We start from the raw sequence: 16,245 nt of genomic DNA, 5'->3' as shown, positions 1-16,245 counted from the left end.
TAAGCCCAACGCTCAACCACTGGACCACGGAGGTCGTTATATTACTATAATAATCATTTTATTTTTGTTGAAATTATAATTTATCTCTCCCTCTCTTCCTAAGCCTTGTCCCGCTTATACCAGGGTCGGCTCTCCTTAAACAAAATAAACATAGCTAAACAAAATTACGATGAAAAAATAAATACCTATCTTAATAAAATCCCCCACAACTCCTATTGCTACAAGAGTCTTCTTTAATTGGCAGCTAATTCTTAAGAAGGCACCGTCCTAAGTCAATAGTACTTAAATCCGCACTTACCAGTCACTCGAGTCGGTTACCAATCGATAGTATAGTACTTATAGATATTTCGTGTAAATAGCACCATAAGCATACAACGTGGCGTAGCCGTAGGTACCTACTTAAGTCACGTAAGCACACAAGAGCTCTATCGGTGTAATATTCAGGCGGGATCCGTTTGAAATATGGGGATATTGTTCAAATTCCGGCCTGTATTGTATTGAGTCAGTGTCGATTTGAATTCATGTCTCGTGTTTCGTTCCGGGTAAATCACACCGACATTGTTACCATCACACACGATACCTACGTCTCTAATTTCTCGGATTCTATTTCTCACTAGCGAGGGAATAAAGAAAGACAGTCGTTCCGTATCGAATGCAAACTGCTCGTGAATTTCTAGTGAAACAAATTATACCGCTCGAATGCGGCTCACTGTGGGCAACGAATACTCTGTGCAATGCAATTGTGTCAATTCATTTTATGACTTCGAATGTTAAACTCAGTATGGTCTCGAGTGTCCAAAATATGACTAGAGTACAATTATGATGCAGATGTTATTTTTGACTTACGGAGTTTTTTTTTTGCGAAGAGAAGATAATATTCTAATAAAATGTCAAAATGAATTTATATAAGTACTTAAACTAAGATCAAGTTACAAGTCATAACCTGGTTCTTTTGAAATGTCAGTGAAGTTGAGCATCTATTTACTATTTTCTCAGGTATTTCCGCGGTTTCTCGAATCCTGGATGTAGAACGACGAAGTTCTATCGATCTACAAACTAGGAAAACAAAGTTTTAAACTCCAGTATAACATGTGAGGGCAGATACTCGCTCCCTAGTTTCACCTTCTACTTATCTCTAAGCGAAATTAGATACGACGGCACACTCATACTCCACATGAAACAATTTCCTGCCAGGAAATGTCTGGAAGTTAATTAATTAGCGATAGCGGCCGACAGGTATACTTTGATTTCTTCTAGGACATAAGATTTATACCTACGAATCTTCAGGGAAATCTGCTGATTGAAGGCAGTCATATGAAAGTACTTAAATATATTTATGAGGTTGTCTAAGGAGGAGTTCTCTAATCGAATGGAGTGGGTACGGAGCATTTATTACCACACTGCTGTTGCAACACTGGTTGATGGAGAATAACCGCAGTAGTCAATCACATTTGATACATCTAACTATACGCACGTATTTCGGTCGACGTTTTATACTTTTATGTATGTATCGCCTCTATTCAATTTCCTGACGTTCTGTGTAAAAGGTTCCGTTCTCATTGTGCTCGAGACTTCTTACAAAGTGTTTTTGTGTGAGTAGGACGCAGCATCTGGGTCCGGCTGCAGTCGGAGGTTATCAATTACTTGCACACGTCGGCAACTGCACGCCAGCGTGATGGATGGCCCACCCGACCTCTCTTTGTTCCTCCTCCCACTAATCACCCTATTTGCTCTGACAAAGAATGACTATTAGATAACGTTGAATGTAGCTATAAGGTAGGTAAACTGGATTTATTTTATTGTTTATATATCAGTTTCTGATTGTTGGGTACTTCGGGTTGGAGATTCAACTCCAAGCGTCTTTTGATTGGAGGTATATTTTTTTGGTACTTACTGACTTAAAAATTTCTTAGCTCTATTAAAACTCCACATATTTCACGATTATGTATAGGCTAGCCCTAGTGTAATATAGGTCCGTCTTTTAATCATCAGGAATGAAGTCGGCATGGAGCATACTGCACCATACTGTCCTACTGAAGGCACTCGTATGTTGGGTACCTTCATAGGAATCTCTGGTAACCGAGCCAATTATACCAGAATTACTTGAATTGATTTCAGCTGTCTTGGTGACAAAACAAAACGCAATTAAAAAGCGAATCAGTATAGGTCTGTTATTTTTCATTCAGAAAAAAAAGCCTCGTATGTTTTTCAGAGAAATGTACAAAGAATCCGATTACAATATTTCTCGTATGCGGCCTAATATGTTTGGCTTTTTTGCGGAAATATCATTGCCAACCCTCGGGCGGTGTCAAAGAGCGTTCTTAGTGGGGATTCACAGACTTCACAGAGTTGACTTTACTTTTGACTTACATACCTATATACCTTAATATACCTACATACAGGTTTACGTATCTCTCTCTCGTTATTTAAGAGCTGCGCTCTTGTCGGTGGAGTAATCGCCATTCCTCTCTTCTCTCTGCCAAATCCTTCACCTCCTGATATGATACGATCTGCACCTTCACTTTTATTTGTTACATAAATGTTCTCCTAGTTCTACCCCTTTCTCTTTTTCCTTAAATTTTTCCTTCTATGATGTTCTTTATAAATGAATCGTGTCGTATCAGGTGGCCAATCGTACGTATTTCCTCTCCGGTTCTCTAAAGTATCTATTTTGGTTCTTTTTTCTTCAACTCTCTCCAGCACTTTTTCATTTGATACCATATCAGCTTATACCTTCCATCCTTCACCAACATTGCATCTCAAACGGTTCCAACCTCTCTCTGTCTCTGTGTCATAGTCCACGATTCATTTGCATAGAGTGCTGTGCTCCAAATGTAGGATTTAATAAACCGTTTCCTGATGAATAATGATTTTTTTTGGTATGTACTTACATTATTATTACATACATACATACATACATAAACTCACGCCCGTAATCCCTAATGGGGTGGGCAGAGCCACAAGTAATCAAAGACAACTTGCAGCCACTGTTGATACGAAGTCCAAAGATGGATATGATGAACCTTATGGTGATAAGGGATCAGCCTATCGCCCATAACATTAGTCCATCATGTTAGAGGACACAATCCCTCTGTCGGTTTTTACGACATGCCCGGGAAGAGAAGCAGCTGAACGTGTTCTATGTTTTTTATATGCTCCCAGAACAGCATAGAAGAAATATATGTCGTATCAGTGGGGTCGGTCGGTCGTAACATCATCATCAGAATGGAGGGTGGGCGTTAGAAGACAATAATGGCCGTCATCAGTATCACAATCATTTTATTTACTTCCACATAGTTTTTGTATCACGATTAAATAAACTCACAGCATAAGGTACACACTCACGGCAACGTCACGGTATTCGTAACGGTTACACAGTCTCTCGTTATCTAGCGCGCATAAGGACGTTAGCGCGAAGGGGCTACTCGCCCTCTACTTGCCCTCCACCACCCATGGTTCCTATATTCGGACCGAATCATCGGGACATGTGAACGTACTTGCTAGGTACTCTTTTCCGATCACACTTTCTTGACGTCCCTACAAGTTATAGGTGAGCGACTATAGCACTCCTCGTAATTATTCGACACGTCTGCTCATGACGATGGTTCGCGGTAGACTGCCCGACTAGAACGGCAGTACACGTCCGCTCGACACGACGACTCTGTAGTGACTCCCGACTTCACTCCGCTCTGCTCGTACGCCACCTGACGTCGGAGCGTTGCAACTTCATGATGGAAGTGTTGCAACTTCATTATAGTGTCTAATTTGATCAATTTCTCTTCTTTATTCATAACTAACTCCGACACGGCCATCCTGCGCGACACACGTCCTCGTGTGTGAATCTGAAACAACATACCACAGCACAGTATCCAAGTTCGCTCGGTCATTCCTGACCTAACATGAGACTCTACATGAGCTCTACTTGTGACTCTACATGAGCTCTACTTGTGACTCTACATGAGCTCTACTCGTGACTCTACATGAGCTCTACTCGTGACTCTACATGAGCTCTACTCGTGACTCTACACGAGCTCTACTCGTGACTCTACATGAGCTCTACTCGTGACTCTACATGAGCTCTACTCGTGACTCTACACGAGTTCACATTACATCATGATAAATCAACTACTCCGACACGGTAAACGGACCATTGACCAGTATTCACACACTATAAACAACCAAACTTGAAAATCCAATTACTCTTTACACGTCTGTCGTTACTATCACCTAAACGAGCGATAGTAACTCATGCCACTCTACTGAGCGACGATATCTCAAAACCAGGCGTCACTACCACCTAAATCGAGCGGTAGCAACTCATGCCACTCTACTGAGTGACGATATCTCACAACCAGGCGTCACTACCACCTAAATCGAGCGGTAGCAACTCATGCCACTTACACCAAGTGACGATATCTCAACACAATCGTTGCTGCCACCTAAATCGAGCGACAGCAACTCATGCCACTTACACCAAGTGACGATATCCCAACACAGTCGTTACTGCCACCTAAATCGAGCGACAGCAACTCATGCCACTTACACCAAGTGACGATATCCCAACACAGTCGTTACTGCCACCTAAATCGAGCGACAGCAACTCATGCCACTTGCACCAAGTGACGATATCTCAACACAGCTAGCACACAAACTTTACATTTTAGTTGGTAGAATAGTGGTCCATGGGTTACAAATTTCTTCTACATCACTAATTTCTAATTCGTGTAGTTTGACTAATTCTACCGGAAGTCAACTTGACTTAGATTCAGGTACAATGTCATGACCAAATACAAAGTCAACATGACATCCAGGCCTCGACCGCATACCTGTAGTTTCTAAGACGAGCAGCACAAAAGTGGCTGCAGCCCCGAACACTACAAGTGCGCAGCTTCCTATCAGAGTTGCTCCGAAACAGGTCAATCATAGCTTTCATTGCTCAATTAAATCAACCAACATTACACATCTACTGCAAAGCACAACAGGCTGTAATATTCCTCCCCAAACTGCGGTTACGCTACAAAACAGTCATGAGTCACAACATCCCCTCCCGGGATGGCCACCATGGTCCACGACCACAAAACGACAGAGCACCCTGCTCTCACACACACAAGTCATAAAGTCACAATGTAGCGACCAACACCTCGAGGAAATATTACCGCACTTACACAATTACTGATTCGGTATGATCATCATTTAGAATGTTTTGCTCCAATTTTCTCACTAATGATTTACTCTGTTTCGGGCATTTTCCTAGCCTATTTCATTTAATCATAATCCAAATCATTTTACTTCGCAATGTTTACTTCACTTCATTACGATTTCCAATTTAACTAAAGTTAACAAAAGACAACTTTCTGCACTATATTCGTTTGTATCCTATTAAAACTTTCCATCTTTCAAATCAGGTAAAACAGATACGACTCACCAGGACTTATAAGAATTTCCAATAAAAGATCAACCACTGGTCTTGTGACATGGTTTAGGTCTTCCACAAGTCCCGTTGTTATACAATGCGCTGCCGTGATGTCATCACTTTACACGGCTGCAGCTCAGCCCGCGCCACTTGCATCGCCGCTTGCAATCCACCAGTTGCCGAACCACGTGACAAATTATGACATGAAACAAAAGAATTCACTGTATTATCGTATTCACATGACTTTCTTTCAATCAGTTTAAAAAGATTACAATAAAGAATGTTGAATATTGAAACATTTGATGAATGACGGTAGATTACAAAACACGTTATTTAACAAGACATCATATCATGACTAACCTCCACCCGCTTGGAGTGAGAAAATACAACTTTAACCACGCAGGTTAAGCGTGTCTACACCAATTCGAAATATTTTTAAACCAAAATACAAAGATTTGACAATGATGAAAACAGATTGGAAAACGCGGTATGATTGACACGGATTGACACAATGTGTCTCGTCAATTTTGTTTTTTTTAAAAAACAATTTCCTCATTATTAGAAACGGAAATTCACATAGCAATAAAGTCAACAACAATAAGGTTCCAGTATGAAAACGACTCACCGTAATAACAGTTTTCAATTTCAGGTTCCATAATTTTCAAACACGACTGCACACAGTATGGACATATTGTGATGTTCACGCCATCATATCTTACGGCATGTAGTGATGTCGATCATTAACAAGGTCCAGGTCACTTAAAATTCAGGTCCATCTCCAAATTCAGGCATGACACTACATCTTCATCACGTGGTCACACGAATGTGATAATCATCATAATCTTCTTCTGATTGTGATAATCGAAACTTGCATTGTCTTGTTGTGAACGTCGCATCACGTTGTCTTCATCCAAGTCCACTAATCCCACTTCTGATGTCGTATCAGTGGGGTCGGTCGGTCGTAACATCATCATCAGAATGGAGGGTGGGCGTTAGAAGACAATAATGGCCGTCATCAGTATCACAATCATTTTATTTACTTCCACATAGTTTTTGTATCACGATTAAATAAACTCACAGCATAAGGTACACACTCACGGCAACGTCACGGTATTCGTAACGGTTACACAGTCTCTCGTTATCTAGCGCGCATAAGGACGTTAGCGCGAAGGGGCTACTCGCCCTCTACTTGCCCTCCACCACCCATGGTTCCTATATTCGGACCGAATCATCGGGACATGTGAACGTACTTGCTAGGTACTCTTTTCCGATCACACTTTCTTGACGTCCCTACAAGTTATAGGTGAGCGACTATAGCACTCCTCGTAATTATTCGACACGTCTGCTCATGACGATGGTTCGCGGTAGACTGCCCGACTAGAACGGCAGTACACGTCCGCTCGACACGACGACTCTGTAGTGACTCCCGACTTCACTCCGCTCTGCTCGTACGCCACCTGACGTCGGAGCGTTGCAACTTCATGATGGAAGTGTTGCAACTTCATTATAGTGTCTAATTTGATCAATTTCTCTTCTTTATTCATAACTAACTCCGACATATACATTATTATTAGAAGTGAAGTAAGTATATATAACCATTCTCACGTTACGCTATTAACTTGAAAGAAATCTGTACCAACTAACTCAGATTTTAATTAGCTACGAAAATTGATCTACACTATTAAGTATTTGTATATCTCGACAGGGATTATATAGGCAATAATGTGCGTACCTATACTTTCTATCAGAAGGAGTTCAATTTAGCGAGATCGTCAGGTGACAGGTGACGTATCGCGGCGTGTAATTTAATATGCGACCCACTTTGTTACGGGCTGGAGTAATTTCAATGACAAAGCAGTATCAGCCCGTCATTACAGGCGGCACCGTCTAACGGGAAACATGGGGCCCGTGCATAGGGCCCCATTCTCACGGGGGCCCTGAAAGGCCGGTATATTAGCTTACATAACATAATATCAATAGCCTACGTATATACGTCCCACTGCTGGGTACAGTCCTCCCTTCTATCAACCGGAGGTAGAAGCATGCTTTTTTATTTTGGATATCTAGATGTTAACCCAACGAAAATGTTAAAAAAGTGCATTTATTAGCGACTTTCTGGCTTTTGAAAAGTGACAACATAACAGCGATGACACCGGGTTTGATGACAAGCGTGGTATTATTAGGGCTCCAGTCTTGTGTGACCACGGGCCCTGCAATGGTCTAAGACGGCGCTGGCTTATTACAGGGAGGGATCGGCGTGAGATTTGATCCCCGGCGGCGCCCTAGCGAGCAAATTGGGGCTTCACACTCTTTGCACGAACGCGAGTCGGGGCAAATTATGGTGTACGGTAAATAAGTGGGACGTTCTTCTTGCACATGAATATTGTTAGAGATTTTGTTCATCGAAGCGACGGGTTATTGAAATAATTGACGTTCAATCGACGCGTTAAGTGTAAACATGTAAAACAGATAAGTACTGACAATATTTTTGAATTTAGATTTTTGAAATCTAGGTAATATAATTTTGTTGCAAATATCCATCTAGTTTACCAATTAAGAGTCCCCAGTGCTTCCCAATCTGTCCGGAAAAGTAAGGAAACAGTGAAGGAAGACGTTGTAATTTGTTTTATTCTGGTTACTTTAAAGGTATGGGTAGGTAAGTATACAATATTATAGTTATGTTCGTCGATAACTCCACCAAGGACCCTTCATAATTGGAATTACGAGATTTGCATGTGGCATCAGTTGGGAGCGACCGTCACGTAGCACCTTAAGCCTGCCGGATAGTGCTACACTAACTACTCGTAAGATTGGATAATTTATGCTGTTAGGAGATTTGCCTTCAAGAAATTTGACCAAATTATGATCTTAATATAATAAACGGAAATAATGATATTTTTTCTAGGCACTTTGTCACCTCATCCAAGATTAATAGTGTACGCAGCCGGGTTAAAATACAGCTGATATTGTAATTATGAAATGTCGACTTTTGCACGGTTACGGATTACAGGCCGTCCGCAGTTGGCGAGCGTCCGAGGCACGTCCGTAGCACCTTGGCCCTGCCGGGTGCTCAGGGGTGCTAGTGCTAGTGGTGCTACACACTAACTGGTCGAGATAACGGCAAACTTGCGCTAACTGCTCTTCCCTCGAGAGCCGCGCCGTCTTCGAATGACCCTCCACTACCCGCTTTTGTGCTCGCAATGGGATAATGAGTGCCATTGTGCCGACTGAATTTATTATGTCAAATCGTTGCCTAGGTCTTTGTTATATTTAATTTGCAGTCATCCGTATAGGAAACGTTTTTGATTTGTAGGTCATAAGGGTACGTGGCCGTGTGGGTTTTTTCTTGGTTTCATTGTTCCTTTTTCGTACCATTATCTACTTGTTATACTATGTTACTTTTCGAAGAGACCTCTATATTTTGAAGTTGATTTATTTGATAAAGGACTGAATAACAATGGTTTGACTATTTTTAAATGGCGTAGCGAATTGAACCTCCTTCAATTTTTACCCTTATTCTTAGAGAATTCAGGTCATAATCGCAAAAACCGCCTGTTAAATCAATTAAATGGTTGTCGACTTCTTTTTATACTAGGTATTTGTATTGATTTTATTTTAATTATAGCTGCATATTGAACTCAAGGTAGGTACTCCAGAAATGTTGGACCGTAAACCTTTTACCATAGTGACTTCTGAAAGGAACAAAATACTTCCTTTATAAAAATATTTTTATTTTTTTCAAGGATTTTTTTGTACGTATAAAACTCGTAAAATTCGTCTAAGATAAAATAAATCTGTGTAAGGCAGCGTTATTATCTGGCTTTTGCCTTTGATTCTTACCTTGTAATGGGGTTCATTTTCCCCAGTCGCCAGGCAGACATTTCAACGTTCCAATTATTATCTACCGGTAATGAAACAAATTGGTAAATAAAATACGCCCCGTTTTAATTGGGTACAAATAGTTACTAGCGAAACATATTGTAGGCTTACGATTCAGCGAAATATTATTGAGTTTCAGCGATTGTTTTATAAACAAATTCTGTTATGATTCCGTCGAATCCTTTTATTTTTTAAATTAAAATAATCTGTAGGTGTCAATGCCTGTAAATTTTCCGATGGCTTCAGGGTAACTTTAACATTTGTGTCATTTATAATAGTATGACAACTGGAGTCTGGACATTGGCTTTATTAATGCTGTCAATGTATGTGTTATCTTATCAACAGCGATCGGGATTGGTAGTGTCATTTGCGACATTTGTCTAAACATGGACATGCCTCCCAAACTCCCAAATTTTGAATCTCGAAACACAACATTTGAATTTTATTAAACTTTATATTTATTTTTTGAATTATCTTGTATTGTTTTTTGTTTATTTTTATTTATTTATGTATTTTAGTCTTAACGGTTTTTTGAATCAAAAAACTTTCACTGTACTTATGATATCTCAAACAGTTTACTTGTATTTAATACAAGAAGAAGACAATATTATAACTTAACGTAATTACGCAATCTCAAAAAATCTCGTGTTCATATCCACATTACCCACAACATTCAGGGTTATTGACCCCAAATGGCTCTATCTATACCGATCACTGCTTATCAATAATTCTGATTACTAAATAAAAGCAGATCCAAAGGTTGTCACCTTTTATTTTAAAAAACGTTTTATTTTTCTATTTCATTTATTTATGAATTTTAATAAAGAAAAATGTACGACATTTGGTCACGATTTTCTATGACGTCACAGGTTGCTTTTTCATACAAATTCCATAGTAATTTCGTGTTTGACGTATAGTAAAAAGTAACTGATTTGACTAGTTGGAAACTACCCTATCTACTGATCTAAGTCATTGCTAGTGGAAACTTAATGATTGCCTACACAGCTCCAGCTAGTGCTCCATATCCATAACTTTTCGGATGATTCGTGAAGCCACGGTTACGCCACCAATAAAATGTTTGCAGTAGTATAAAGGGTAGGTACCACTTCACTGGGTTGTGTAATCAATTTGTTGCCTGTAATCGAATCCGGAAACATTACCCGCTGGTTGCGCAACCATGGTGTCCTAGTGAGATACGGTCCTAATTATGAAATGACGTAAGAGTATGACACAAATCATACTCTGAAACCATTTTTGTTTCAAATAATAGATGATCAAACGAACTTCTAAGTGACGTTCGATCATTATCATATGAGTCGCTTCATTTGAAGATATAATACGTATATATATTTATTTATTATTCTTTAAGAATTGCCCGCGTGATGGTGTAAGGCCCGATCTCCCTATCCATCCATAGGGAAGGCCCGTGCCCCAGCAGTGGGGACGTTAATGGGCTGATGATGATGATTTAAGAGTAAATTATCATAATACCTCTTATTGGTATGAGTATTAAATGTACCATTATTACAAAATGTAATGTAAAAAATCCTTTGTCTCACTTAAGTAATGCAACATTAAAGCGAGCCAGACACATTATACGACATTCCCACTTTGTTAAGTAGGATTAATGAAATTAAGCAAGGCACGTGTTTCAATTTTGTCTCTAAACAAGAGACTTTACCATGATTTCTCTTTGATGTTGGTGTAATTACGAAAATTGGTTGCAAACATGTATGAGAGTCATGCTACATAAAAATATCCTCTTGTTCCTAATTCATTGTTCAAGTATATAATTATTCGAAAATATAATGTAATTGCAGACGCATTATATATAAAATAATTATTGCTAGATATTTGGATTACATATGTATAGAATTACGTTGCTACCTATTGCTTCTCTTTATTTTGATCAGAATAATAATGGGTGGAAGATGTATTGTGCGTGGGTATAATAAGGGTCATAGTTTATATCCAAAGATAAAGATAAAAGATGTATAATATGTCTGTTATCCATGACATTAGAAGGTTAAACGAAGGAAACATTGTACAGTGCCATCTATTTTTTTTTCGAGGAACTTGGCCTGGAATAGCCTTCATTGTCGTGGTTGGGATTAGAAAAAACAACTTAATTTGAAATGATTTATATTTACGTTGGATGGTATTAATGACTTGGCCGGAAAATGTGGTACGCTGAGGGCTCTCACACAGAGCAAAATTTAAGACGACAGGCCTGAAGCATCTTAACCCGAGTCAATTAAGAAAAAATAAAATTCTACTTATAAGTACCGCGCTGACTGGGAATCAAACCCAGGCACCTAATGTATGGGTTGGTATTATATCGAGATCTCTCTTTGTATCTTTAATTCGTGATTCCGAATGTTTTCAGATTTCGTTGATACGCGTATTTTTAAATTTACTCACTTAGTTTTATTATTAAATATAGCTTTCATAATTCTGTTAAAGTAATTTGACAACATTAAAAAGTGATGCTGTTTCATAAAACTAAGTAGGTAAGTAATTTTTGGATCAGGTTTCAATTCTTGGATAAGGTCTTTATAGTGAGTGGAATTCTTAAACTTATGTACTTACTCACTTATTTCGATTTCTAGTAAGCAAATATATTTTTCCAACGTACCTACTTAATTTGTTTTTGAACCAATAACTTGAAATAAAATGGAATTACTTTAATTACATTTCAAACTTTGATGAAAAAATAAAACATATTTTATTTTTAAATTTCTTATATAGTGACCGGGGTGTTTCGTTCAGCTTGCACAAATCACTGCCAAATAACATTTTAAAAAGTTCTTTTCATAGCGTGCCGGCGGCGAACATTTTTCCATGCAATTTTTCGCGTTGAGGTCGCTATTACGTTTTATAAAATGAACTTATCAAAAGTTTAAAAAAATGCGTTATCTTCAGGATTTAGACGCATAAAATGCATTAGCTAGGTAGCTACTATTTATCCTATTTAGTGATATTTTGTGCCATAGAATGGTCTTAAGACTTTAATCAACTTTATAACGCTAGAGGTTGATAACTTTTTAATGCAGCAGCGAGAGATATCTGCATCTTTTACGAGAAAATACAGTTCTAGGGAAATGACTTTTCCTTAAAAAATACTCTTTTGAAATTGGTAGGATGTAATCGAATGCTTGTTTTATTTGAAAGCGTGCCTTCAAATCAATTTCCTGACACGGACTATGTTCGAGAGTTCGCTCCTACAAATCTAATTTCCGCTTAGATTGAGAAAAAGATTTCAAATGTAAAATATTTAAAGAGATTAACAAACGTTATTTGAAAAAAGAAAATTAATTAGAATTTATTTTAATTTGGCGAAGGAATTTAACGATTTATGGAATTTGTTTATATTAGTCACAATGTACTTACGTACAGTTGACGGTGCTGCTAAGTAAGTATAACTGTTAACTTAATTGAGTGCAATACAATATACGTATTATACTATACTGAACTGCCGGCTAACGGGAGGTTATTTTGCTTACAAAAATATATACATACCTACGTCTACCTACTGCATAGTAGGTACCGAAATTTCTAGTTCTCTTTAAAAGACGAACTATCCATTTGGGTGATGGGGAGATAATATATCATCGTTCGGTTATCAGGAGTGGCTGCAAGATGTCTTGTTGATGACTAGAGGCTGTATTCATTATAAATGTATGTATGTGTTATTTATTATAGACAAAGAGGTTGTTTAACTCGGTCAGGTAATCCCGGTTTGATTCTCGTGCCGCCGCGTAACTGTGTCGAGAGCTGAAACGTCGACGATTTGCGAGGGCCCTTCTGAATTATTATGAAATCTCCACTTGTAACGTTCGCCGTAAAACCTTTTAGACGTGACGTCGTTTAGAAGAAGACAAAATATGATAGATATAAAAATTGTATGTAACTAGTGTCTCTTAATATTACCATTATATTATCGATGTCAAAATTCAAATTGTAATTTTTTTAAAACAATACAATTGAATGCAATGATCAGTAACATTTATTGTTATACTTAGATTATTCTCAGGTATTATAATATTTTTGTTAAGGGTTTAATTTAGCACTTAGCCCATTTCAATGACGAATCGGGTTGTAAAGTAAAACGATTTGAGCGCTCCCTAGCCGATAGAAGTTTTCGCTTTAGTAGATCTCTGAGGCTTTAACTGTCGCTATAGCCAGACGAAGGATAGGCTGATAAATATTCTAAAGCATTTATTGGAAAATAAAGATGATACACATTCAATAAAGTGTACAATAAACATGTTCGTATTTTCATGACCCTGACCCATTTCGGATCATTGAGCCACCGAACTAAGTAGGTAAACAAATATCGACTTAAGTATATTAAAGTTACAAATAACATCGTTTGTTTAAAAGTTACGGGAGTTCCAAAGCGAAAAGAGAAGCAGAAAGTGTCATAAAACTTACCGAAAGCACAAATGATGCTATTAAAAGAACGTTCAAACGTTTGAAAATTGAACAAGTTTTAACCATAGGATGTATTGTAGCGTCATAGATGGGTTTATTTTCTCTATCAGATTGTCGGGTATCCGCACATTGTGTCCATTTATGTGACACAGTCGTGTGATACGTGGGATCGGGTGAGCGTATTAAATTAGAGGCCCTGAACGAAGCCCCATTCGTCACTTTAGGTCATACGAGCCCCACGGGGGCATTTACTTTGTTTTAGTCCCGATGACAAGATTGAACCTCTGCTCATCACAGAGGGTCTGTACTTTTACTCTGAATTTAAATTTCGATCGTTTATTCTAGTACTTATATGTATTTGTATTACATTTGCCTAAAAGGTTTCAGCTTCTTAGATTTTTTTGTTTTTGTTCTGTCTAAAGCGGTTCGTCTAGAGATGGTCAGTTCAATAATTGCTAGTGTAAATGATTCATCATCATCATCATCAGCCCATTAACGTCCCCACTGCTGGGGCACGGGGCTTCCCTATGGATGGATAGGGAGATCGGGCCTTAAACCCCAGTGTGGATTGATGGTTATTAACGACTGCTAATGCAGCCGGGACCAACGGCTTAACGTGCCTTCCAAAGCACGGAGGAGCTCGAGATGAAAACGTTTTTTTTTTGTGGTCACCAATCCAATGACCGGCCTTTGCGAAAGTTGCTTTACTTCAACAATCGCAGTCCGAGCGCGTTAACCGCTGCGCCACCGAGCTCCTCAATGTAAATGATTATCATTGGTATATACTCGGTCCGGTACAAGTTCACAAATCGTAAATAGAGAGATTTTGAAGAAAATGTTTAATAAGTACATTTTCAACTATATACAGAATAACTCACAATATTTTCTTTTTTCATTATTTATGTAAGTAATTAATAATATTATAACATGACGTACGCTTACGACTATATTCCTAATTGGGCTAGTCTGTTATATTTTATATTTTGAGTTATGTATGCATATATATATATATATATATATATATATATATATATATATATATATATATATATATATATATATATATATATATATATATATATATACATGCATATATATATACATACATAAGTCAAAACATAATATATATACGTATATGTCGTAGAATCATCATAATGGAGGGTGGGCGTTAGAAGACAATAATGGCCGTCATCAGTATCACAATCATTTTATTTACTTCCACATAGTTTTTGTATCACGATTAAATAAAGTCACAGCATAAGGTACACACTCACGGCAACGTCACGGTATTCGTAATGGTTACACAGTCTCTCGTTATCTAGTGCGCATAAGGAGTTAGCGCGAAGGGGCCCTCCACCACCCATGGTTCCAACATTCGGACCGAATCATCAGGACATGTGAACGTACTTGCTAGGTGCTCTTTTCCGATCACACTTTCTTGACGTCCCTACAAGTTATAGGTGAGCGACTATAGCACTCCTCGTAATTATTCGACACGTCCGCTCATGACGATGGTTCGCGGTAGACTGTCCGACTATAACGGCAGTGCACGTCCGCTCGACACGACGACTCTGTAGTGACTCCCTCGACTTCACGCAGCTCTGGCCGTACGCCACCTTTCGTCGGAGCGTTGCAACTTCATAACGGAAGTGATGTAACTTCATTTTATTTTCCGATTTGATCAATTTCTCTTCTTAATTCATAACTAACGCCGACATATATATATTATGTTTTGACTTATGTATAACGCAAAAGACCTGCTTAATCCACTATTATGGCAGTGTGTGACCTTTAGAAAATCGCTAAAGCTGCAATCGTGCGTGGGAATTAAGATTTTTCATCTCGATAAGGCTTGTCGAACGGGTTGATTACCATTTTGCGGCGTCGGGTGACGATAACCGCGCCCGGTCACGAGCTTTTTCAATTCCATCGAATTACTACACTTCCGTCTACTACATAAATTGTTATAACAAAACCAAAATGGCAGTAGACCTACATTTCTCACACTCCTAGTGAGATATAAACCGTCCAGTTATATTTATCGTTGAAATCGTCGCGACAGAGGGTTTTTGTCACGACTCCTGCGGCCGACGCGGCAAATTGTCTTCAATCAAAGACAAAAAGTTCTTACATATCCCAATAACAGTTGGGAAAAACATGTTGGAATAAAGTGGTTTTTGTGAGGCGGCTCTGACTGGTCTAGTCCACCATACAGATTGTAACGCCTCCTTGGACAATAAAAAACCTATAAAAGAAAATTCGATTGTAAGCGACACAGAGGCGGAAGTGGATATAAAATATTGATTTGATGTAAGTAATGGAAGTTCCTGTAAGTACTATTTTTATTTAAATTGAACTTTCAGATAAAATCAAATGGTTTTGTATGAAGGCCTTCTAACGATATTTAAGCGACGGACTTTATGTCTGCTTTCTTTTAAAGAAAGAAAAAAATATACTAAGTATCAGTTGTTTTCACTATTTTAGGTAAAGAATAATTTTAAATAAAATATTTTATTTGG

The 16,245-nt window shown here is 38.4% G+C and overlaps 1 long non-coding RNA gene across 2 annotated transcripts; it reads right to left on the bottom strand.

Moving 5' to 3' along the window:
- Window positions 1-3,264: 3,264 nt before the first annotated feature.
- On the bottom strand, window positions 3,265-15,436 carry LOC126367447 (uncharacterized). 2 transcript variants are annotated; one of them, XR_007566488.1, is made up of 3 exons: window positions 15,343-15,436; window positions 4,582-6,870; window positions 3,265-4,439 (listed from the first exon to the last, which is right to left on the bottom strand). It is a non-coding gene; the product is annotated as an uncharacterized LOC126367447 (long non-coding RNA). The 2 variants fall into 2 exon arrangements; XR_007566489.1 differs by having other exon boundaries at window positions 3,265-4,368.
- Window positions 15,437-16,245: the final 809 nt, after the last annotated feature.

This window comes from Pectinophora gossypiella, chromosome 6, assembly GCF_024362695.1.
Source record: "Pectinophora gossypiella chromosome 6, ilPecGoss1.1, whole genome shotgun sequence".
In the NCBI taxonomy this organism is placed as follows: Eukaryota; Metazoa; Arthropoda; class Insecta; order Lepidoptera; family Gelechiidae; genus Pectinophora; species Pectinophora gossypiella.
This window is presented reverse-complemented; position numbering and strand designations above follow the sequence as displayed.